Raw genomic sequence first — 25999 nt, 5'->3', positions numbered from 1 at the left:
TCACTATATATACCAAGGGTCTACAACTACTAGCTCAGGAACTACTGGTAGCTCACCAGCACCCTAAAAATAGCTCTCAGACGTGAAGCCAAACCAAACCAATCTCAGAGATTCTGTGTATATTAAAGAAGGTAGTACTGCTCATTTCACTACCCTTAAGAGTCACAGACAGCCAAAGGAATGGCAGGGCCTGTTCATAACACTCAAACACAAACTGCGGTGGCGTATGAATTAATCAATTAGGGATGTATAGACCTCACTATTCACATGTGAGGATTTCCAAGCGCTGGGGGAGTATGTGGGGGATTTGTGCAGCTTTCGTCATTCGAAAAGGCAGATGTTATGGCTCTTCCTGAATGCTTTCAGTGTGGGGGTTCATCTGATGCTGAGGGGGAGTTCTTTCCAGGTCTTGGCCATGATGTACGAGAAGGGTGTGCCTCTTGTCTGGTTATCTCATTACAGAGGATTTTGCCAAGGCATGGTCAGAAGAGTGGGCCTCCCTCTGGGCCACCCATTATAAATAAAAACATTCCCCCCGGGGGCTATTTAACAATAAAGTAGGCTTCGGGTTTTCTTCTTTTTCACAGCATACGCGTACCTTACGCGTATACCGCAATTTTTTTTTTAAAATATGTTTTTTGCCTAGGGGGTGATTGGTGTAGCGGGGGCCGAGAAAAAAGGGGGCCCCAAATCATGTTTTCCCCATGCAATTTTCCATAGGACCTTTAGACACGGCTACAGCCTGAACGGCTGAACAGAATTACACTAAATTTGTCAGAAAGGTAGTCCTCAGTTCCGACTTGTGCCTTTCGCTTATCTGGTGTCAATCTGTTTAGAAGTTTCTTTGAAAATTACGGTTAAAGTCATTTATATATCTATGGGCGCGGTGGATCCGCCGATTGTGCGAGGATTGGCCTCGTAGGATGAGCGCACCATCCCGATGATGCGTTGAATTCGAATTGGTTGTCATGCGGTTGTAAACATTCGAAATCAGGAACTGTTGGCAGCCATTTTGTGCCTCGGTAGAAGCGAGGCAGAGGAAGTCAGTGAAATATGTGTGCAAAATGTGAAAAGGGGGCAAGATAGACACGCCCTGACCCCCTAGGCCTGCTCAGGGGGTCACAGAAGGACCTGTAGGGCAAAAAAAGTAAGATAGTATATATATTTTTTTTAAGTCACGGGATGCGCGTAGGATCCGCGCATTTCGCCGCAAAAAAAAAAGAAGCATGTATTTTTGAGATATACATCAAGCTTATGTGTATTGACGTTGGGTGGCTCTAAAAAGAGCCCTTGTGTTTATTGAGAGATTCTAGTACTCAAAAGTAAGTACCGATGCAGAGTCTAAAGTTCATGAGGAAGACTCTGTAAAATGTACAGAATCTCTCCTATAGATGCCATGCATATTGAACACAGATTTGTGTGGTGTATGGACACCATTCTATAGTCTCGGAGAAAAGTAGAAACAGATTTATTCACATTTTTTCCTAGCTTTCTCAATCTGTGGACAAAATAGATTGGAGTAGTTCCATTTCTTTCTTTGGCACATGTTAGAATAGACAAAGGGAGTTTGGGGGAAGAGTGAAATTAAAACAGAAAATAAATGATTGGTTGTTTGACAACATTATACACAGAAAACAAGGCTGCATGTTTCTGTTTTTTAAAAGCATGATTCTTATTGGTCATCAGAACATGATTGAAAATAACATTACGTAGGGTAATGTAGTATATTGAGAAGTCGAGAACACTTGCTGTTTTTTTTTTAGCAATATTGTGTGATGAACTTTTGCGTTCTAAGGGAGCCAGTATTGCTTTTTTGCATGGGTAGATGCTAATTTGTATATGGAAATGCAATCTGCTTTGCATTTTGAAAGTGAGAACAGATTTCACTGCTCTGTCTTTCAAAATGCAAACTATGTTTGCTATCGGAGGGAGGGGGTTGTGAGAGTCCCGCTCTCTTAAAGCAAAGAGCAGTATACCGGGGGTAGGCACACACTGCAGGAGCAGGTTGTAGTAGTTTCCAAGGCTCTGGAGAGCACCAGGCGGAGGGCCACGCAGTCTGCCTCCCGTAATACACAAATTCCCCGGGGGTGGTGATTCCCAGAGCTTGAGGGGGGTCGTTGAGGCCCACCTACTTGTAATTTTGTAGGGGGGGTTGGATGCGAAAGTGCTGCAAGGGGGTTATAAATCTGGTACACAGTGTTTTGATTTACTTTGCTTTCCTTTCTGTCATGTAGAGGATCCAGGGTAAATATAACGGTTTCTGTACATCTAGTAACTTTTAACCCTACCCCCAGACGGCTTTCTGCCTGTTACTATAGTAACAGTTCATGGAACACTTACGTGAGCACAGAGGTTAGAAGTTCACCACACTATGTTGCCAATGGCGTTGTACTTTTTATTCTTTTGAATTGCAACCGTAAGTTGTAGCTATACACTCTGGTAAAGATCTGGTGAAGAGCTAGCCTCAGAATTATACTTCAAATTATAAAATATAATTTCCATTATGGACTGCTACCCCCACAAAAAAAAGACGTATTTATTTTTATTAACTTTTATTAAAACAATAAATAACTTGTAATATAACTAAATTATAACAATACAATAAATAACTAGAACCATAACTTTAACAAAACAATATAACAAACAACATATAATATGGAGTTCAATCGAAGTACCGTAGTTAATCTGCAAAACAAAAAAGAAAATGATGATAGATCGATGTGACTAAATGAGGTCACACATTACAAGTCAAAGTAAAACTTGACGATATTTTCTATTTTTAATGCGTGTGTAGTGTACCTGATAGATTTCACTTATCTTATAGGCTTGCATTCAAACGGTGTCTGTATAGAAGTGCCTACTGCGTCATATTTATATTACAGATGAACAGGTCTTTGAAATGATTCACAGATAAGACAGAATTAGGTAAGAGTCATTGTGCAGGACAATATTTTTTAGGGCTTATTTACAAAACTCTTGTACCACTTTTGTGTTACTTTTCTCATGTTGAAAGTGACGCAAAAGTGTTGCAAGGAGTTTGTAAAAAGGCTCTTTTATTTCTACTGCATTTATTTGGAGGTATTGTATATCTAGGCTGCTCTGCTTACCTTCTGTAAACACTGTGGCCAACAGAGTTCACAACTTGAACTGCACTTTGGTTGGTTACTTGCCGGATATGCAAGACTGCTTTCAAGAGGAGACCCCAATAAAGAGTACTGGTGTGGAACTGCAAGTATGCGGAAGGACTTGCAGACTAAGAATCCGGTCAACTTTGGAAGGGAAGAGTTAAGGATTTTGAGAGAGGCTCCTTCTGCTTCATAAGAAGGCCCAAATACCAGTGGAGCAACACCGTCAACCTCTACTGCACAGCCTAATATTTGTCCCCGATTTGGAACCCTTTAAGAGAAAAAGTAAGAAGGTTCGGAGCTATGTGTGCCATCCTAATACCTAATCATCCATTAGTTATACAGAGATCCACCCTGTATCAGACCCATCCGTACAAGTGTGAATTGGACATTATTTGCCACCAAAAAACCCTCAAGTACTTATATCTGTTACTTTTTAACTTTGTCGACTACTCATATCGAGAGTATTTACCTTAACGTTACCCGTTAAAAATTTGTGAATCTGTATGGCTTCAGACAAATAGTTAATGTCATATTTGAGACATCGGTGTAATCAGCTTCAACCTCGGCAATTTGCTGCTGACGTATGTAACATTCTGCAAACTAAAAAGAGTTAAAAATGTATATGTTGTACATATGTCCAAGATTAATTTTAATGTACATAAAAACATTTTTTCTTAATAGGATTGGGGTTGAAAAGCAATCATCAGAGGTTATATTTGGCATGCAAATAGGAAATAGCATTGCATTATACAAATGTTAGGCCGAGATTGATCACTTACTTCATTTACAAACTCCTGGCCTTGATCTGATAGAACCCTTTTTGGACTTCCATGATCTAGAAATTGAGAAATTAACATCAAGAAAAATTGAAAGACACGTCTTCAAATAAAAAAATTCAAAACAACATTTTCACTTTGTATCTCAAGTGCAGGCTGAAAACGTGTAACGAGCATTTAAATGAGAAACATGGATTTCAGAAACAAACGTCTATAAGACTATCACAATGGAGATTTACATTTTATAAAAAATATTCATAGAAGCAAGAAAAATTATAACACACATTGTTCAATTTAATATTACATATTTGGCCAATAAAATCGGGAGGACATGTTTTTATTCGTTTTCTTGATACCAGAATGCCAACTAATTCTACCAAAACATGAGAAATGCATAGTTGTCTGTCTGCAAACAATTGAAATACACAATGCTTATCTCAGAATGCTTTTCTATCATGAAATGTTAATGTCAAACCTGATAACTCCAATAGGTCCATTGTACCTTTTGGCTGATAGCATATGAAGAGCAGTCAGTGGATTTGGTATGTCGAGTGGTTGACCACCATCTGGTATAGTGCATGGGCAGGAATAAACAGCTTGTGGTGACCAGTACATCCCATGGTTGAGATGTCTGTATAATGAGATAGAACAGGGGCACATCAAGTTTAAGGTTATTAAAAAACTTGGAGAGCATGTTAAAATACAACATTGGCCATTCGATTACATGTGCAGTGCATGGGGAGGAAGCAGTACGAGGCGTACTACTTTCAAAAATTAAAGGCGGCAGGATCAAGTGATTTGTCCAGAAACATTGCCTACCAACCAAGGCAAGATAATGGAGGTTTAAGAGCTGGAAACCGTGCTAAAATACAGCATTGCTGAAAACATTACTTTTGCAATGCATGGGGAAGGTAACGCACTACTTACACGAGAAAAACGACATCGCATTAAGTTGAACAGCACGTAGCACACTGCTGCGGGAACGGCCATGTGGCGCTTGGCAAATTAAAGAAACATGGCAGGATTAAGAGATTTGCACAGAACAAAGGATAACAAATCAAGTTTGAAGTTATTAAAAAACATGGAGAGCGTGCTAAAATACAACCTTGACCAATCGATTATGTGTGCAGTGCATGGGGAGGAAGCAGCACGTGGCGCACTACTTTCAAAAATTAAAGGCGGCAGGATTAAGTGATTTGCCCAGAAACATCTCCTACCAAGGCAATGTATTTGAGGTGTAAGAGCTGGAAACCGTGCTAAAATACAGCATTGCCAAAAACATTACTTTTGCAATGCATGGGGCACGTGAAGCACTACTTACACGATAAAAACTACATCGCATTAACTTGAACAGCATGTAGCACACTGCTGCGGGAACGGCCACGTGGCGCTTGCCAAATTAAAGAAACGTGGCAGGATTAAGTGATTTGCACAGAACAAAGGATATCAAATCAAGATTAACGTTATTAAAAAACCTGGAGGGCGTCCTAAAATACAACATTGACCAATCAATTACATGTGCAGTGCATTTAGAGGAAGCGATTTGCCCAGAAACATCACCTATCAAGGCAAGATATTGGAGGTATAAGAGCTGGAAATCGTGTTAAAATACACTATTGCCGAAAACATTACTTTTGCAATGCATGGGACACATGACACACTACTTACACTAGAAAAACTACATCGCATTAACTTGAACAGCACGTAGCACACTGGTGCGGGAATGGCCACGTGGCGTTTGCCAAATTAAAGAAACGCAGCAGGATTAAGTGATTTGCCCAGAAACTTTAACGATATAAAAAAGCAGGAAAGCGTGCTTTAAACAACATTGCCAAATCGAACAAAAATTTACATTTACACAGTATTTAAAGATCATCAGATTAATTAATTTTTAATTACTCTTAAAAACAATGCTCACCTACGAAGACGTGGATATGAACACTATCAATGGCTGTGACTGCGGAATAGGAACATTTCAAGAAGGTTGGCAGGTTATAAATGCTTTGCAGAAGGATGATTGGTTGAGCATGATGTCACTGGGTGTGAGAGCTGTGATTGGGCATGTTGTAATTGAGCATGCGCGAATAAAATGAAATACATTAGGGGTACACTGCCAGACGGTGGGACGTATTGTCTGAATGCATAACATTAAGACGCATGCGCTACCACAAACATGCATGCACAAAGAGAAGGCAACTCCTAGGGGGTACATACACAGATGGAGTTCGGACAGGATTGGATTGGGATTAAAAATTGGCCCGGGTACGATAAAAAAAAGTGGCCCACATTTGCATTTTGCCTTTGCAAAACACTGCTTCAGCGAATTTTTATTAAAAGAAAGGGGGTTTAAGAAAAATGCACAGATTAGGCCGCTATTGGTCAGGCTCCCTGTCCCGCTCAATAAGCATATGTTAATGGGCCGGCCCCAGCTAAAGAAAATGAATGACACCTCTGTTCATTGATAAAAGAGAAGTAATTGAGGCTGATCTGCCTCCAGAAAGGCCACTCAGGCACCCACTGTTCCGCTGGCGGCATCCGAATAATGCAGAAACCGCCAAATCGTTCCAAAGCTGCTCAAAAAAGCTTCCCCCAGCTGGAACTAGACATCGGCCCCTCAGGCATTGCACGAGTGCCCGCGTTACCAATCCGACGCTGAGTTCGGATGTAGATAGAACACCGTCTCCCGCAGGAGGCAGGGAGCCGTTGGGACAGTGGGGGAATTGAAGACCGTCCTATGGTCCCCAATGGAGATGGCCAAAATAAATAAAAGAAAAAGGCCGCCCCCGGGGAATAAGTTCCCGGGGTCTTGAAGTGGCTTCAGGAGGGAGGCTATGCAGCCCTCCTCCATAAATTAATAATATATAATTAGCCATGCCCCAGGGGCTGGGGATCTCGGTGCCGGGATTTGGCCACAGGAGCGGGCCATGCGGCCCCCTTCCCATAACAAATTTGAATATGGATACTCCACTTATTGACATCGTACCATAAGCGCACTCATCTGATCACGCCCTGAAGGCTAATTGGCTGTCAAGTGGTTGTCAACATTAGAAACTAGAACTGTTGGCAGCCATTTTATGCCTCGGTACAAGGGAGGCTGAAGAAGCATATGAAATGTGTCTTTCAAATGTGAAAAGGGGGAGGGTAGACACACCCTTATCCTCTAGGTCTGCTCAGGGGGTCCCACAAGGACCCCTAGGGCCCCTAATTTTCTTTTATTTTTGGTAAAACTGCGTGGTGCGCGTTTGATCCGCGCATTCTAGCAATATTAAAAAAAAAACATGGGCTTCCACACGTCTTTGGTAATTTGCATTCTTTCAACTGTTAAAAGGAGATGCAGCAGTGCTGGATGCAGGATGCACCGTTGAGTAGGAAAAGGTAACGATAACACTATTTACCTGCTAAGTGAATTTCCTTTCTTTGGCTAACATGGACTGGTTTCACTTGCAAATTCTTCTAAGTGTGGAGTTTTGGAACTTTAAAATATTCACCTAAAATCCTCCGAACAACAAATTCTCATTTACTCTCCTGTTATCAGGAGAGAAACCAGTGCTGAATCTTTTAGCCCAGCACTGACACTGAAAAGTAGTTCTAAGTATACTTACAAGTAACTTGTACTTTCTTCCATAGGAATCCCCTTCCTATAATTTTTTTTTATAAATTTACATTTGCGGATCAGGGTCTAGGGGATGGTGTCCAGGTCCCAAAAAAGTCAAAGGAAGCGGGGCCACACAATGTAATGTAAATTAAAAAATAAAATATCTAAAAATAAATAGGTTACAAAAATTAGTAAATCAGTATAAAAAATAAATAAATATGAGAATAAATATATTTAAAAATTGTCATTTACAAAACTTTTGAAATTCACTGAAAAAAACATAGGTTTCAGACATGTGTGTGTAGATCTAGGAATCACTAAGTGGTTTTTTGGAAACTTGTATTGGTGTGTCAATGCTTTCAAGTATGGCACTTCATATTTTATAATGAGTGTTAAAAAGTTACACTAGTTAATGATAAGATGTATCAGATTGTCACTTGGATGATGTCATCAGTGATGTCATTTGAGATGTCATCAGTGATGTCACTGACATGTCATGAATGGTGTAATATGTGACATCATCAGCAGTGGATTGCTTGCGCATGAGTTATAGTTAGTACAACTAACTATAACAGGGGAATTTCAATGGTTTTGCACAAGTGAAATGTCCAACTAACTATAACACCCCTGAAACCTGTGTTTTTTTCAGTGAATTTCTGAGGTTTTTTAAATGCTAATTCCTAACTATTACACCCCTGAAACCTATGTTTTTTTCAGTGAATACATATATATATATATATATGTATATATATATATTACCTACTGGCGATAGTCAGTAGGTATATATAGTTAGGACCTAGTTACCATAGGAAATCCCCAACATTATTTTGGGAATAACTTTGGCGCTGATTGAGGAATCTGTGTGTAATTTTCCTAAAATTGCCTCGCTCCACTCTGCTCCTTCCCTGAAAGTTTTGGGGGGATTCGTCAAGCGGGGGTCGATAAAAAAGGGGGGTCCCAAAACGTGTTTTTCCCATGTTAATTTCTATAGAAAACGTTAGACACGGCTACAGCCCGAACGGCTGAATGGAATTACACCAAACTTGGCAAAATGGTAGGGACTGGTATGGAGATGTGCCTTTGCTATGTTTTGTGAAAATCCCTCCTGTAATTTTTGCACAAATTGAATGTGAAATGTAGCCCAATGCAATTTTCCATAGGACCTTTAGACACGGCTACAGCCCTAAAGGCTGAATGGAATTACACCAAACTTGGCAAAATGGTAGGGACTGGTAGGCAGTAGTGCCTTTTTTATATTTGTTGAAAATCGCTCCAGTAGTTGTTGAGAAAATTTAATTTTCCGAAATTATATATCTATGGGCAGGACACCGTCCGCGCACGGTTCATGCACGGTCCTTGCACGGTCCTTGCACTGTGCGCGGACCCTAGCGTGCACGAGCGGAATTCTGATTGGCTTTTGGACGTTTGCCAACATTCCAGTTAGTCAAGATGAGGAAGTGCTGTCCGCCATCTTGTTTTTGTTGCAGAAGGTAGCTATAAACAGAAGGCTGGTACTTGAAAAGGGGGCAGGGTAGAGATTCCTGACCCCCCTAGGTTTTGTCATGGGGTCTCTAAAGGACCCCGAAGATCGAAAAAAAAAATCAAAAAAATTGCGGGGTCCGCGCACCTTGCGCGGGCGGTGGTCTAAAAAGACAAAAAAAAACATTTAAATCATAAGTTTGAGTGTTTAGATGTTGTTTAAGTGTAATATTGAGTGGTGACTTTTTCACCTTTGGGTTTAGATAGGTGTTTTGTGGAGAGTTAGTATGGTAATAGATAGAGAGTAGTGGGTGTAGGTTGAAGATTATGTGAGTTTGAAAGTGTTGGGGCAGGGTAGAAACAACCTGACCCTCTAGGGCTGCTCAGGTGGTCCCACAAGGATATTAACATATTTAAACGTTATCCGCTAATAGAATTAGCATTTAAAAAACCGTGCGAATTCACTGAAAAAACCATAGGTTTCAAGCCTTATATAGTTAGGAATTAGCATATAAAAAAACTTTGAAATTCACTTAAAAAACCATAGGTTTCAGGCCTTATATAGTTAGGAATTAGCATTTAAAATACCTTTGAAATTCAATGAAAAAACCATAGGTTTCAGGCCTTATATAGTTAGGAATTAGCATTAAAAAAAACTTGCAAATTCACTGACAAAAACAGAGGTTTCAGGCCTTATATAGTCAGGAATTAGCATGAAAAAACCTTTGAAATTCACTGAAAAAACCATAGCTTTCAGGCCTTATATAGTTTGGAATTAGCTTTTAAAAAACCTTTGAAATTCACTCAAAAAACGATAAGTTTTAGGGGTGTTATAGTTAGCTGGACTTTTCACTCATACAAAACCATTGAAATTGCTCCTATATAGTTAGTTGTACTAACTCTATTTTGCGCACCCCCAATGCACTGCTGATGATGTCACATATTAGATTATTATTGACATGGTCAGTGACATCACTGATGACATCACTGATGACATCATCCACGTGACAATCACATACACCTTTTCATACACTAGTAAAATCTTTCATCACTCTTTGTAAAATACAGAGTATCATATTTGAATCCATTGTCACAGCAATACAAGTATCTAAAAACCCACTCAGTGATTCATAGATGTATACACACATCTAATCACTTACCTGTAGATTCAATCATACATGCTGTCAATGAACAATAGAACACTATCAAAAATACTTATACACCTATATCGACATTAAACAACAGTACACATCCTATTCACATATGAAGTCATCCTACTCACTTATGCAAACAATGGATCATACTTACATATTTACTTAACTACACACTTATACAAAAACCACTTCATCTATTCATTTAGATAGTAAGTCATACTAAGTGAATTATAAAATCATTATTACAAGTATATAGTTATCCATACAGTCACTCACACAATCATTGAGTCTTATGTATACTTATTTATATATAACAACTGACACATACACTGCCTTTAATTTTTCTAGTTTGTTGGACATGTACCATTGAGAAATATATTTGCTCATCACCACACCCATAAAGAGATTCACTCACCCAAACAGTCACACACCTCCCACCGAACCACACTCACTTTCACTCTCCCATACAAATACTCAGTTATCTAATCAATAACTAATATAGACTTCCACGTAGCTAGTAACTAACTGTAGAACCAGTTTACACCACAACTGACAAAGTGATACAGATATTCACACAGTTTAGTCCCTATCCACTATATTTAGTGAGACACTATAAATTGGTCAAGTAAACAGTCAATTACACTGCTCCAAATCCTCTATCCAAATTTGTATTTATATATATCCACTCATTCTTCAATGCAAATTGCTATATATATAATGCATATTTAAATAACGAAGCAAGCCACATTCACTGAATGATGTAATCAGTGATGTCATCAGTGATGTCATTTGAGATGTCATCAGTGATGTCACTGACCATGTCATAAATGATCTAATATGTGACATCATCAGCAGTGCATTGCGGGTGCGCGAAATATAGTTAGTACAACTAACTAAATAGGAGCAATTTCAATGGTTTTGTATGAGTGAAATGTCCAGCTAACTATAACACCCCTAAAATTTATAGTTTTTTGAGTGAATTTCAAAGGTTTTTTAAAAGCGAATTCCTAACTATGTAAGGCCTGAATCCTATGTTTTTTTTAGTGAATATATATATATATTACCTACTGGCGGTTGCCAGTAGGTCGTTATAGTTAGGACCAAGTTTCCATAGGAAGATCATTTTTTGATTTGCTTATAACTTTGGCGTCGATTGATGAAACTTCATGAAATTTTCCAAACTAATTCTTTGTTCATATCCTATGTTGAAAAATTGGGGGTGATTTATCAAGGGGGGCCGAGAAAAAAGGGGGTCCCAAAACATGTTTTCTCCATGTTAATTTCCATAGGAAACTTTAGACAAGGCTACAGGCCAAACAGGTGAATAGGATTACCCCAAATTTGGCAGGGAGAAGGGTCTTTGTCTAGAAAGCACGCTTTTGTTTATTTAGTGTAAATCCATTCAGTAGTTTTGGAGAAATATCCAAATTTACAGATATCAATATTTGGGAATTCTGCCATTTGATTGGCAGAGGCGTTACAAGCACAAGCTTGCTGCTTATTGGTTGCGAGCACTGCGAGCGGTTGCAACTAGGAAGTGTTGGCCTCCATTTTGTGATTCTGTTGAAGCTAGTACGTGGAAAAAAGGGCAAAAAAAGTAGGAAAGGAGGTTAGGAGCACTGTAACCTCTGTGGGGGAGTGCAAAGCAAAGTACTCACTCCTACCGGTCTGAAAGTGCGGTGTTGCTCAGAGTGACATGGTGCTGAGATGCTGCTACACTCGGGAAGGAAACCGAGAGCCTAAACCATGAGCTTATTGCTGTAAAGTGATGTGGTCTGGTCTTTGTAGCATACGTGTGGAAGTAGTGTTAGTAGGTGTTTATACCATACAGGGAGTGGGAAGAGAACTACTGACCGCTATTGTGCATTTATACTATACTGGAAGCGGGAAGCGAAGTACTCACGCCTACCGGTGTGAAGACTTGGGGATCAAACTGAGGTGATTGCTGTAAAGGGATGGGCTTTGGGCGCTGTAGTATACCTTTGCAAGTAGTGTTAGTAGGCGTTTATACCATACAGGGAGTGGGAAGAGAACTACTGACCGCTCTTGTGTGTTTATAATATACCGAAAGCAGGAAGGGAAGTACTCACACCTACTGGTGTGAAGACTCGGGGGTAAAACTGAGCTGATTGCTGTAAAGTGATGAGATCTGGGTGCTGTAGGATACTAGCCACTGTTGTATAACTGTGTAAGTAGTGTTAGTATGCGTTTATAGTATACTGGTATGAAGACTCTGGAATTAAACCGTGAGCCTAAATCGTGAGCTCATTGCTGTAAAGTGCTGTAAAGTGATGTGCTCTGGGCGTTGTAGTATACCTGTGGAAGTAGTATTTGTTTGTGTTTATATGATACAGGGAGTGGGAAGCGAAAGGCTCACCCCTACTGGTCTCAAGACTCCTGGATGAAACAAGGAGCTTATTTCTGTAAAGTCATGTGCTCTGTGTAGTATTCCAATGTAAGTCATAGTAGAATGTTAGTATGCAATTCTACTAGAATGTAAGTATGTATTTTAGAATGTAGGGCCGCCATGAGGGGAACCTTGTGGAGTTTGTACACGGTGCTGGAGATGGCAATTGCCTTGCTGTCTGCTTGTTGGTGGGTGTTTAAGATGTCTTGTTTTCCTGCAATAAATCCACTTATCGGATCCACTGATGTCTGCCTCTTCACTACATAAATTTGGCGACGAGCGGGAGAAGGTAAAAAGAAGGTAACACTCAGCAAAATTTCAAAGTTGCTTGTGTTGTGCTGAAGACCCGTTTTCTTCGTGTAGCTGTTTCTACTCATCCCAGGTTTGTCGTCTCATTGAACTATGTTATTCGACCTCTGGTAAGATTTATATTTTTAGATTTTGCGCTTCCTCTGCCTTTTCACTACACTCTGGTTGCTGTACTACACATGTGTAAGCAGTGTTGGTATGTGTTTACACTAACCAATGCATCATGGACCTAGGGAGCGCGACCTCCCAGGCGCAGCTCCTACAATGTCTAGGGGTGTGCATCCGCGGGACATTAATGTTTGCTATTGGAGGGCGGGTGCATGGCTTCCACCATGTGATAGCAAATCCTTGTTTGACTAGTTGAAGCAAGAGGAGGAAAACCTTTTATCGCTTTAAGAGAGCGGATCCAGATGGTAAAAATTGAGGAAAAAAAAAGAATCAGGGTCTCATCCATTCATTTAAATGAGACCCCTGGTGGGTAATGTTCCGTGGACAATCCTAATATTATATTACGGGATCTTTGTAGGACTGGGGATCTTAATGTCACATGTAAATTAGGCACAGGAGGGCACAGAGACGTTTCGCAGCCTAGGGGATCGCCACCTTCCCGGGTACTGTTTACTAATTGTTTGGGGGCTTTGAGGCCAACTGAATTCCGGGGATCGCCACCCTCCGGGGCTTTACTTAAATATGCAGGGTGATCCTCGGCAGTACCTGAAGCCTCAGTGGTCGTAGGCAGTGCCTTATTGGTTCTGTAATCACACGGGCAGTACGCATGGTGTTATAAAGTGATACACTCATAGAGCCCTTGCAGTTGTAGAATTACCCAGGCTTCATTTGTGTAATAGTCTGTTGGTTTATATTTGGTAGGTGCACCACAAAATTACCAATGTTTTCCCTCATAACCTCCTATACACAGACGATTTTCACAATAAACTACAGACAAGTGTTGTCAGAAAAAGAAGACCTATACACTCATTTATTCGAAAAAAATAACCTTTATTAAAACAACACAAATACATGGAAACACAAGTTTATTAGAACAAACACCAGTATAACATGAAATACATGGGTGGGACTCCCCCACAAGCTGTGTACAAAACCTGCAAGACAAAAATGAAACATAAGTATGTGTGCCATGTGGAAGAGGAAAATAAAGGTAGTCCGAATGAAAGGAAGATAGGGATTGGGTGGAAGGGAGAAGGGGAGGGAGAGTCAAAAGGACAGAGGGAGGAGGAGACAGAGCGTTTGCCTACTGTACCCAGCCTTCAATGTTTACCTCCCATCACCCGTTTGTCTAGAACGCTGGGATCTGCGAGAAAGAGTGTGGTCCAGCAAGTCCTTAAAATGAAACATATCAATGAGACCAGAGATTACATTATGAGCTACGGGAACATGGCTTGCCTGCACCTGTGCACCCAGGGTGCTGCACCGAAGCACGTTCCCCCGCACTGTGCTCAATTGTAGGTCCTGCACACCGAGGCTTAACTACTCACCTGCTACCATCCGTATGTCCAACAATGTGTTGGTGCAAGCTCCGAGTCCGGGGTACCTTTGTAGGGTCATAGAGCAGGTCTCCGGTCGGGGACGGTGTCCTAATACCATGATGGAAGGCGTCAGAATGCAGAGGCATCATCAAAGGGGGGGCAGCCGTGCCGCCCATTTTGGCTCAATCAATTCAGTGCCTGAAAAGGGAGAACTAATGTAATGGTGGAAATCTCTGGAGGTAAATTAAGTTTTTTTTTCAAGCTTAATAGAAAACACCAGTTGAGTGCATCCTTCGTTTTGAAGTACATTCTACCAACTGTTAGTGGTGATCACCATTCAAAGAGGAGTTGGAGTGCACGAGGATGCACAAGGTTAAATAATAATATGTTATACCAATGTTCACATACAAAGGAACAAAGTATCATAATGTGTGCTTGCAATGCAGTGGCGGAAACCTATGTGCATGTACACTTAGTAATGAGCTCATTACAGTGCCCTCAAAGCCAACACCACGTGTCTGTAGGGCAGCACTGCCCGCTGGTTGAGGCCTACAGTACGGTCCAGCAGGTCGTTAAAATGAGACAGACATGTGACTGAATGAGGTCAGAGATCACATCATTATGCACAGCAACATCGCTTGTTCGCACCTGCACACTCAGGCTGAAGCACCCCACCCCTCCCGCAGCACTGTGCTCAACACGTGTCTGTAGGGCAGCGCTTCCCGTCGGCTCAGGCTTACAGTACGTTCCTGCAGGTCTTTAAAATGAGACAGAGAAGTGACTGAATGAGGTCAGAGATCACATCATTATGCAGGGCAACTTCGCTTGTTCGCACCTGCGCACTCAGGCTGATGCAGCCCACCCCTCCAGCAGCACTGCGCTCAATTGGAGCCGTTGCGCACCCAGGCCCCACTGCTCACCTGCTGTCATTATTGCGTGTGCAAACACTACGGGCAGCAGTGTTCACAATTCAGTTGCAGCGTTGATTGCAGGATGGTGTACACCTCATGGATACTTTTTGAAACACGACAGGCAGTAGGGTTTACAATTCAGAGCCAGTGTTGATTGCCAGGATGGTGTACACTTCATGGATCCCTTTTTTTATTGCGCATTGTGATATGCAAGGTGTACGCGGCAATATCACCTGAGGCAGTCTGGAAGAACTGGACATGTGGCATTGTCGTTATCCTATTTATACGTACACAAAGTGGGCTGGGCTTGGTTCGCCAGGCCAACGTAGATATGTGAATAATTGTTCCGGGGATCTGGACGATGTTCAGTTCTTGCCTGGCCAGGAAGTGTACTTATGTGTTTTTCTTTTGCCGTTTTGACATCGCAGAATGCGCAATTTACATGAATGTAGCATGTATCATGAGGGCGGCAACTATCGCTAATGAGATGCAGTTCGAAAAGATTGAATGGCTCATTACAGTCAGGCAATGTATGTCAAACGTGAATCTGAAAGTCTCACATATAACAAACTACTATATTGGTAAAGCCTGACAACAGAGCGGAGGCACCAATACCCAGACCAAAAGGCAGCACAATAATGTACAAACACAAACACCAGGGGCATCCTGTAGCACACATTTGTTTTTTGATGTAATGTTTGAGATGCATGCCATCACACATGGAAGGCTAATGTACAGACCATGAATATTGATCAAGAGAATTGTTGCATGTTGTGATTAGTATAAGATTTGTGTATACAGCACAAAACTTTTTAAAAAAGCTCTCTATGCAGAACGCTGAGGAGAGAATGACTAAAATGGGTGGGGTCGTCCAAATGTTACAATGGAAAATGTTATGAAGCAATCAAATGCTTTTTTTTAAGATCACATGGCAATCACCCACCGAGCGTGCAAGGAGGCTACACCGACGCAATTTTTAGAAAATATATTTATCATAATATACGTTTATTAGAGTTAGAAATATATGAATGTTTAAAATATTTTAGATTATCGCTTGCTCTCATATACTATTTAAAGTTATTTAGATATTCTTTTGAGACCAAAAAAGAGGGGATGGCGTACCCGGCATGACACCATACGTTTATGACGAAACACAGGGCCTGGCAGCGTGCACTCATTGCATATGTAGTGCACAGCGGATGCGACCCCATAAGTACATGACGTAACGCGTGGCTTGGTACTGCGTACCCGCCGGATACCAAAGTAGCAGCTGGGGCGACTTCATGCATATATGATGCTACGCGGGACGCAGTGCCACGAACCCGTCGGATACGAAATGCGCACCATTTACGAGTTTAGCAATATTGTAGATCAGATTCACGTGGTGATGGAGCTTGGTACTCTACCGGTATGGGAGTGCAGTTTTCTCCTGCCCCAAAAATTAGAGATACATATTTTTTCGTGAAGATATAAAACATTACATCATTTTTAAAGTAACAAAAGAAGTATAATAGAGTTCCATAATATTTTAAAAAAGAATAGGAAAAATATAGGTTTTATAAACAGTAAAATATGAAATTAACATTTAAAAAAACCTTTTAAATTCACTGAAAAAAACCATAGGTTTTACAGATGTTATAGTTAGGAAATAGCATTTAAAAAACCTTAGAAGTTCACAAAAAAAACATATGTTTAAACCTGAGAAATTAGCCTGTTATAGTTAGTTGAGCTAACTATAACTATCGCGCCCGCAATGCACTGGTGATGAAGTCACATATTACATCACTCATGACATGGTCAGTGACATCACTGATGGCATCACTAATGACATCTCAAATGGCATCACTGATGACATCACTGATGACAACATCCACGTGAAAACCTGATGCATATACTGATGCCCTAATATAAACTTTGATACAGGCACTCAAAAATACAGATTACTATTTTTGAAACCATTCACAAAACAATGCCAGATATGACATACCACTCACTATTTCATAGGTCTATACACACATCTAGTCACTTATACATGCAGTTGCTCATCAATACAGTACTATAATATGCACTCACAAACCTATATATACAGTAACACTCCACCACATAGAGTTACTCACACACCTAGTTAGTCATGCAAAGAATCAATCACATACCAATTTACTCTTGTATACAGTTATACACACCAACTCCGTTATTTATACACACACCACATAACTTATTAAGCAGATACTTACTGTCTTATACAATCACAGTTACAAGCAGATACTCATTTATACAGCCCACACTTCAAATAACTTACTCTCACGTATAGTCATTTAAATATCCCAACACCCACATATACTGCCTTAAAACATAAGTAGCTACTCACACATATACCACTAAGACATTCATTCACTCACCAACACACCCATACACATACTAACTTACCCATAGAGTCCTTCCCAGATGCACTTTTGAATCCATACAACCAGTGAATCACCCACTCAGGCATCTATGCACAGAGTCACACACCGTCCCACCGGGACGCACAGGCACCCACACAGATACTCAGACAACAAATCAATAATCCATATAGACACTCATGTAGCTACTCACCAACCCATGCAGCTGCTTACATACTAACTGAGAGACTAATACAGACTTTCACACAGTTTAGTCACTACCCATGCATTCAGTAAGACATGTTCAATCATTCACTTATACAGTCAGTCGCGCGCCTACAAAATAATCTATTTAGGCACTTGTAAAGCCACTCATTTTGCAATACACCTTGGCATAGATATATATGAAAAATATTTAAACTTTCCAGACACACACATTCACTGGATGATGTAATCAGTGATGCCATTTGAGATGTCATCAGTGATGTCATCAGTGATGTCACTAACCATGTCATGAGTAATGTAATATGTGACATCATCACCAGTGTATTGCGGGCACACGAGTTATAGTTAGCTCAACTAACTATAACAGGTGAATTTCTCTAGTTTTATATGAGTCAAATGTTCGACTAACTGTAACGTCCTTAAAACCTATGGGTTTTTTTGTGAATTTCGAAGGTTTTTTAAATGCTAATTCCTAACTATAACGTCTGTATATATAAAACCTACTGGTGACTGCCAGAATGTAGTTATAGTTAGGACAAAGTTTCCATGGGTAGAGCATTTTGTTGTTTTGCTTATAAAACTAATTCTTCGTTCATATCAGCTCCTATGTTGAAAGTTTGGGGGTGATTCGTCAAGGGGGGCTGAGAAAAAAGGGGGTCCCAAAATGTGTTTTCTCCATGTTAATTTTCATAGGAAACTTTAGACAAGGCTACAGGTCAATCGGGTGAATGGAATTACCTCAAATTTGGCAAGGAGAAGGGTCTTGGTCTAGAAGGCACGCTTTTGTTTATTTGGTGTAAATCTGTTCAGTAGTTTCTGAGAAATATACAAATTTACAGATATCGATATTTGGGAATTCTGCCATCTGATTGGCTGAGGCGTTCTGAGCACGAGCTTGCTGCTTATTGGCTGCGAGCGGTGCGAGCTGTTGCAACTAGGAAGTGTTGGAAGCCATTTTGTCATTCCGTTGAAGCTAGTAAGGGGAAAAAAGGGCAAAAAGAGTGGGAAAGAGGAGGGTAGGAGCACTGTGAGCTCTGTAGGGTGGTAAGGGATTACTATAGAGGGAGTGTGAAGCAAAGAATTTACCCTTACCGGTGTGAAAGTGCTGTTTTGCCCAGAGTGAGATGGTGGTGAGGTGAGATGCCGGTAATCTCGGGAATGAAAGCGTGCACCTACACCGTGAGCTGAGTGCTGTAAACAGATATGCTCTGGGCGCTGTAGCGTACTGGCCAATGTAGCATAGCTGTGCAGGTGGTATTAGTATGTATTTAGACTATAGCGGTAGTGGGAAGCATACTACTCACTGGTACCGGTCTGAAGACTCGTGGATGAAACTGTGAGTCTAAGTCATGAGCTGATTGCTGTATAGTGATGTGCTGTGGGCACTGTAGGATACTGGCCGCTGTAGCATACCTGTGTAAGTAGTGTTAGTATGCATTTATACTAAACAGGAAGTGGGAAGCAAACTACTCACCCCTACCGAATGCAGTGTTTTAGCAAGCAGGAATATGGTAATAAAGCGATGGACTTAGAAAGTTATATAGAAAGTGTCTTTATTTAAGTGTCATAAATGGACCCACTGGTGCAAGAGCTAGGGCATCCAGCTGATGTGAATTTGAACCGCTTCTGCTGTATTCAAACGTAAGCTCCTGCATCAGTGAATTCCACACTACATGTTAGAGTTCCATGTGACAAAAACAATACCTATTACACTTCAATGACTCTAAATTTTATAATCAAAATAAGGGTAGGATACGATTGCCACATGTATCCTTTAAGAAAACAAACAAAAAAAATGGAAAATTTAAATATCAAACTTCATAGGTAACCTGGTACTCCGTTTTTTTTTCTAACATAAATGTATCAACAGTAGAACAGTCAGCAATCTCTTTTACAGTAGATTCAATCCGGTGGGTGTGAACATTGGTAATAGTTCTACCCACATTGGAACTTTGAGGAGGAACGTAAACATTGCGCTTCTGAGAAGCACATTCGGTACCTTTATGGTCAAACCATAGATTATTGTCTTCAGCTGTTTCAAAAACACATTCTTGTGCAGAGAGCTAAGGCATCCAGCTGAGGCAAACTCCAACCGCTTCTGCTGTATTCAAACCGAAGCCCCTGCATCAGTGAATTCCATATTATATGTTACAGTTCTATTTGACATAAACAATAGCTTTTAGACATGAATGACTAAATTGTATATTGAAAATAAAGGTAGGATACAATTCTCACACTGTGCCGACCAGTCCCTAAACAATGTCCTCTTTTTTCATTTTGATTGCTAGGTTGTGAGCAGAGGCTATAGATGAGTACATTTGTGTGAAAAGGCTTCGTGGATAAGAGGCAGGCAGAGAGAGGTGTGCACAAAGAATAGACGTGCTTTCTAATGGGTGTCGGATTTAGGGTAATTTAGCATGTAAATTGCGTATTTGCATAGGCCATACATCACCGATCCCTGGTTAGAGTGGAGACGTAAGGGGCAATAATAAAGACAGAGTTCAAATGGCTGAGTATACTTAGAAAGTTATTATATCAAAGTAGTACAATTGAAGTGTATTAAAAAATATTTAAAGGAAAAAGTAAAAAAAGATAGAAAAATTCATCCAAGAATAATGTGAGTTTCTTACAAGTCTTGGAGATTGCAGTCCAGAAGTTCTTCAGTGGCTTGAGATGCGTAATGTTCCAAGAGGCTATTGTTGCCATTTTGTGAGAAAAGCGAAGTGATCCAATTCATATCCTCGAAGGACAGTAAGGTTCCATGAATGTTGGAGCGGGCAATTTGAATTGGGAGGCAATCTGCGATGTTGTGAAGGTTGCATGTTTTTTTTTTTTTTTAACATCATTTTTATTGCATCACCAATATAAAAGTACAGACAAGATATTCAGCAAAATGAGTATGACATGAACCAGTTCAGTTGAATACATTCGTTTTTCGTCCGGGGAGCTCTCCTCGCTTGCGATGTGGGCAGCTTCATCTCCGTCTTGGTCTCATACTTCTTACATTGTCTGATCGCTTCATTGTGCACATAACCCTGGAATGCTTTTGTGATTTACGCCCCTCCCCCTCCCCAATTTTCGGTACCCCAACATCCCTCCAAACCAGCTTCCTACCCGCCCTCCCCCGTGGTCGCGCTGCGCTTGAGTAACCATGTATCAGTGCCTGGTGTGTTGCAGGAGGAAGCAAACAATCGCTAAGGTGTGTTCTCCTGTATAGTGTTAGGGTCTGCTCCGGCTAGTTCGCTCTCGCCTTCCTGCCCCTCATCGTCCACATCCCTGAGCGCCTGCACCATCACCTCCCATGCAGTCGCCCTTTCCAGTGCTTTCTCATCATTCGACCTCCAGGCCATCTGGTATCGTAGGGTGCTATCACACGCGGCCCATCTCAGACACTCCCCATACCATCTTTTATACGTGGGCCCCACTCTGGACTTCCAATTTCGTGTGATCTCCCGCTTGGCCAGGATAAGCCCTAAATCTATAAATTTACTTGACATCGTATTTCTAGGTGTGTGTGGGAACCAGTGAAGGATGCCAACTGCCTTAGTGTATTGGATATCTCTGTCCGTCGCCCCGTTAAGGGCCCGTCCAACTTCCTGCCAGTAGTCGCCTAAAGAGGGGCAATCCCACAGCATATGACAGAAATCCGCCCCCGCTGTATTACATCTGGGGCAAGCAGCGTCGGTCGCCCCAAAGTACTGTTGGATTTTCCCGGGCGTAAGGTATGCCCTGTGGACAACATAGAAGTGGATTAATTGGAACCTGGCATTCCTCGAGCTCTTCCGCGCCCTCCTCAGCAGTTGGCCCCAGGTCGTGTCTGGTATCTCCACCTGGAGGTCCAGCTCCCACTTGGCCTTCAGGGCTGCCAGAGGTTGCAAGGCCTCCCGCTGCATCCGCGAGTACAGGCATGTGACGGCCTTAAAGGTTCCCGCCGCCATCATGGCGTACTGGCAGGCCATTGAGGTACCTGGTTCCTGCAGCCCTTCTCCCCAGTGGGCTCGCATGGCGCCTGTGACTGCCGCGTGCAGCAGATAGTCACCCCTCGGTAGGTCAAATCTCTCTTGCAGGTCCCGAAACGGCAGCAACACCCCATCTTCGTAGAGGTCACCCAACACGTGCACTCCCGCCTCCTCCCACCCGAGCAAGCGTGACCAGTCACCTCCATGTGGGAGGGCAGTGATCATTCCCAACGGTATTTCGGGGGCGTACATAAGGCGGACACCCGCCCGCTTACGGGCCCGGTCCCAACATAGACGGAAAGTCTGCTCCTCGACCGTCAGGTCTCCCACTCGGAGTTTCTGGTGCAGCGTGATATAAGCCAGAACGTGTCGCGGGGTGCCTTCGACTCTCGCGTCCTCGGGACCTCTATAAACTCTTGCCACCTCCTGAGTAAAGGTCTGCAGCTGGGCAGCGAGGTAATATCCTTCGAAGTCCGGCACTGCCATACCTCCCTCATCTTTGGGGCGTAGCAGCGTGTCGAGCGCTATGCGTCTCCTACCCGTGCCCCACAGGAACGCTATAATCAGTGACCTCAGGCGTTTGAAAATCGAACTCGGGATCCATACCGGCAGTGTCCTAAAATAGTACAAAAGCCTGGGCAGGGCTATCATTTTAAGTAGGGAAATTCTACCAGCCAGAGAGAGCGGTAGAGTCGCCCAGAAGTCCATAGATCCACGCAGGGCGTTAATACAGCGAGTTACGTTGCCATCCAGCAGGTCGGACGGGGTGTGGTAAACATAAACCCCTAAATAATGTAGGCAGCGCGGCTCCCACCGGAGTTCCTGAGCAGTGAGTGGGCACGGCTCTCCCGGCCTCAGGGGAAACAGACAGGATTTAGGCCAATTGACCCTCAGGCCCGATAACCTACCGAACTGCTCCAGTAGCCTCCGCGCCCCCTGAAGTTCGGCGCCGGCATTGGCCAAAAACATCAACAAGTCATCCGCGTAAAGGGAGATGAGGTGTGGCCTCCCCCTAAAAGGCAAACCTGCGTAGTGGCGGCCCAGTCTGGCTACCGCAGCGAAGGGTTCCATTGCTAACGCAAACAGTAGCGGGGACAGGGAACAACCCTGTCTAGTGCCACGCCTGATCGGGTATTGTCTCGAGATCAGCGCACCCACCCGGACCCTCGCCACCGCCTCAGTATAGAGGACCTTAGTCCACTGTATATATCCATCTCCCAACCCGAAGCGGCGCATCACCTCATACAGGTATCCCCATTCGAGGCTGTCAAATGCCTTCTCAATGTCGATGGACAGGACAAATGGGGAGACGGTGTCTGGCCAGTCCACACCCATCAGTCTCGTGAGTCTGCGGATGTTATGAGTGGTGTTGCGTGTCGGTATGAAACCGCACTGGTCACCATGAACCAGGCTCGTCATGTGCACCAGCAATCTGTTGGCCAGAATTTTACTGAGGATTTTGTAATCCGTCGTCAACATAGATAACGGACGGTACGAGGACAGCGCCGCACCCTCTCTGCCCGGCTTCAAGAGTGGGATCATAAGGGCCTCGCACATAGAGCCCGGGAGTCGGCCCTTCTCCTGCGCCTCATTGTATACCTCGCGCAGCCGTGGAGCAAGATGCTCTAGGTATTTGCCATAAAATTCGATCGGTAGACCGTCAAGGCCCGGGGTCTTGTTTCTAGCCATCTGTTTTACAGCGCAACCTATTTCTCCGAGGGAGATTGGCCGCCCTAACTCTTCTGCCTCCGAGTCCTCCACTCCCGGCAACTCTAGCCCGTCCAAGAACTCCTCAAGCTCCTCCGTCCCTCCCGTATCACCACTCAGATAGAGCCCCTCATAATAAGCTCGGAACTTGTTCAGGATCCCGGGTTGGGTGTGGCAAGGCTCCTCCCCTGGCTCCTGTATCCTCATGATCGGCCCTCCCCCCCGGATAGGGTTAGCAAGCCAAGCCAACATCGCCCCCGCCTTATCACCTTCCGCATGCGCCCTCGTCACGTACGCCTTGTGGTCGAAGCTACGCAGCCGCTCTAGCTCTACCGTCAGCCCCTCCCGCGCCCCGCTAAGCCCCTCCTGCAATTCTGGGTGATTCGGGCGCCTCTTCTCAAGATCCCTCAGCCGTGTCTCAGCCTTGTCTAAGTCATCCAGCAAAGTCTTCCGTGCCCCTGCCGTGTGCCCAATACAGTGTCCCCGCACCACCACCTTGAAAGCATCCCATTCAACCGCCCTCGTGGAAGCCGAACCACTGTTCTCCTCAAAATACCTCACGATACGGTCACTGAGGGCCTCTCTGAACAACAAGTCGTCCAGGGTGTCAGGTTGCAGGCGCCATGTTGGCACGCAGTTAACAGTCACCATCCATTCCAGAGACATCAACAAGGGGTTGTGGTCCGATATCGTCCTTGCCAAGTATTCCGCCCCTCCCACCGCAGGGAGCACACATTCCGAACAAAGAAACGCATCCAGCCTCACATGTAAATCATGCAGGTGCGAGTGAAAGGAGTAATCCCTAGTGGTGGGGTGCAACGCCCTCCATGCATCCGTGAGGGCCCAGCTCTCCTGCCATTCTAATCTACGCTTGGCGATCCTATGTGCTGGGGACGCGCGTAGCGGGGGATGGGACCTATCTAGTAGCACATCCTCAACCGAGTTGAAGTCCCCCCCAGGAGGACCGGCCCCGCCAAGTAACCCGCCAATTTGCCCGAGACGTTAGACAAGAAAGCGGGCAGGTCTACATTAGGAGCATACACATTGCAGAGCGATATCATCCTGCCTCTCAGCCTTCCTTCCACCGCCACATATCTGCCCTCTGGGTCTATCGATGACTTCGAGACTTGGAAGGGGACCCCCGCCCGTATCCAAATCAATGTCCCCCTCGCAAATGCTGAAAATGTCGTGTAGAATAACTGCCCCCTCCAGCGCCTTTGTAGAGCCGCCCCTTCCTGCTTATTTAGGTGCGACTCCTGCAGGAACGCTATGTGAACCCCCCTACGCTTGAGGTACGCCTGAACCTTATGTCTGCGCGTCATGGACTGCATGCCCCGCACATTCCAGGTCACACATTTCAACGCTCCAGTACTAGCCATTCCCCCCTACACAACCGGACCATACAACAAAGAACAGTGTTCGCCTAAGTCCCGCGACCACGGGCCCTCCCCCCCACCCTCTCCAAACAGGAACCCAAACCCCTCCAACAACTACAACCCCTTGAGCAACCCCAACTGCTCGCAACTCCCACCCCCCCAGGACAGGCCCCCCCGCAACTGGAAGTACCCCCATCCAAACCAACACTCCCGATCACCCCTCAAAGAAAGGTGGTAATATTCGCAGTCCCCACTGCGATGACCTTAGGGGCCAGTAAGGCGCGGCTCAATGCTATAAAACCTCCAACAAATCAGCCCCGCGCGCTCCACCCCACAATCCCCACATTACAGATCCCCAAAACCTCAATCAATGTCTTTCCACTGCTGCGGGTCCATCGCCCCGGTGTCCAACCAACGAGTCCATTCCGCCAAACCAGTTCAACACGCCTCCAGTATCTCTCCCGAGGTCTGCGGCGTCACAATAGGGCCCCGGGCTCCACCAAATTCCGATTGTCCTGTCTCTGAGCCCGTTCCCGGGGCCTCCGAATCCGTGCCCTTCCCAGACTGAGTCCTGGCGGCTCTAGATAAGTCCACCACCGCCTGTAGGGCCGCCTGCCTCTCCGCCTCCGTCTGCGACATCGAGGGTTTCCCGGTCCTCTTGCGATTCTTTCTGATCCGTTGGGACTGTCTGATCGGCTTTTCCATCTTGGCCTCTTCCTCCCTGGCCTTAGCACCGTCCGTTCCTGCCTTATAAGTATCCCACCAGTCCCATGCATCCGCGGAAGTCGTAAAGAATAAAGACTTTTCGTCCACCACCACTCTTAGCTTGGCTGGAAACAACAGGGAGTACTTGATGCCTTCCTGGCGGAGCTCGCGCTTGAGGGACAAGAAGTTTGCCCGAAGTCGCTGAGTCTCAAACGTGTAGTCCGGGAACATGGTGACTCTGTTGTTTTCCACTTGAAAGGGCCCTGCCTCTCTCGCCCTCTGTAAAAGCCAGTCTCTGTCCCGGTAATGGAGCAACTTGAACACCACCGGGCGAGGAGGAAGGCCCAAGGCTGGCGGACGCGCCGGAACTCTATGTGCCCGCTCCAGGGAGAAGAAGGGG

This window comes from Lissotriton vulgaris, chromosome 5 (assembly GCF_964263255.1).
Source record: "Lissotriton vulgaris chromosome 5, aLisVul1.2, whole genome shotgun sequence".
In the NCBI taxonomy this organism is placed as follows: domain Eukaryota; kingdom Metazoa; phylum Chordata; class Amphibia; order Caudata; family Salamandridae; genus Lissotriton; species Lissotriton vulgaris.
Note: the sequence above shows the minus strand (reverse complement) of the source record.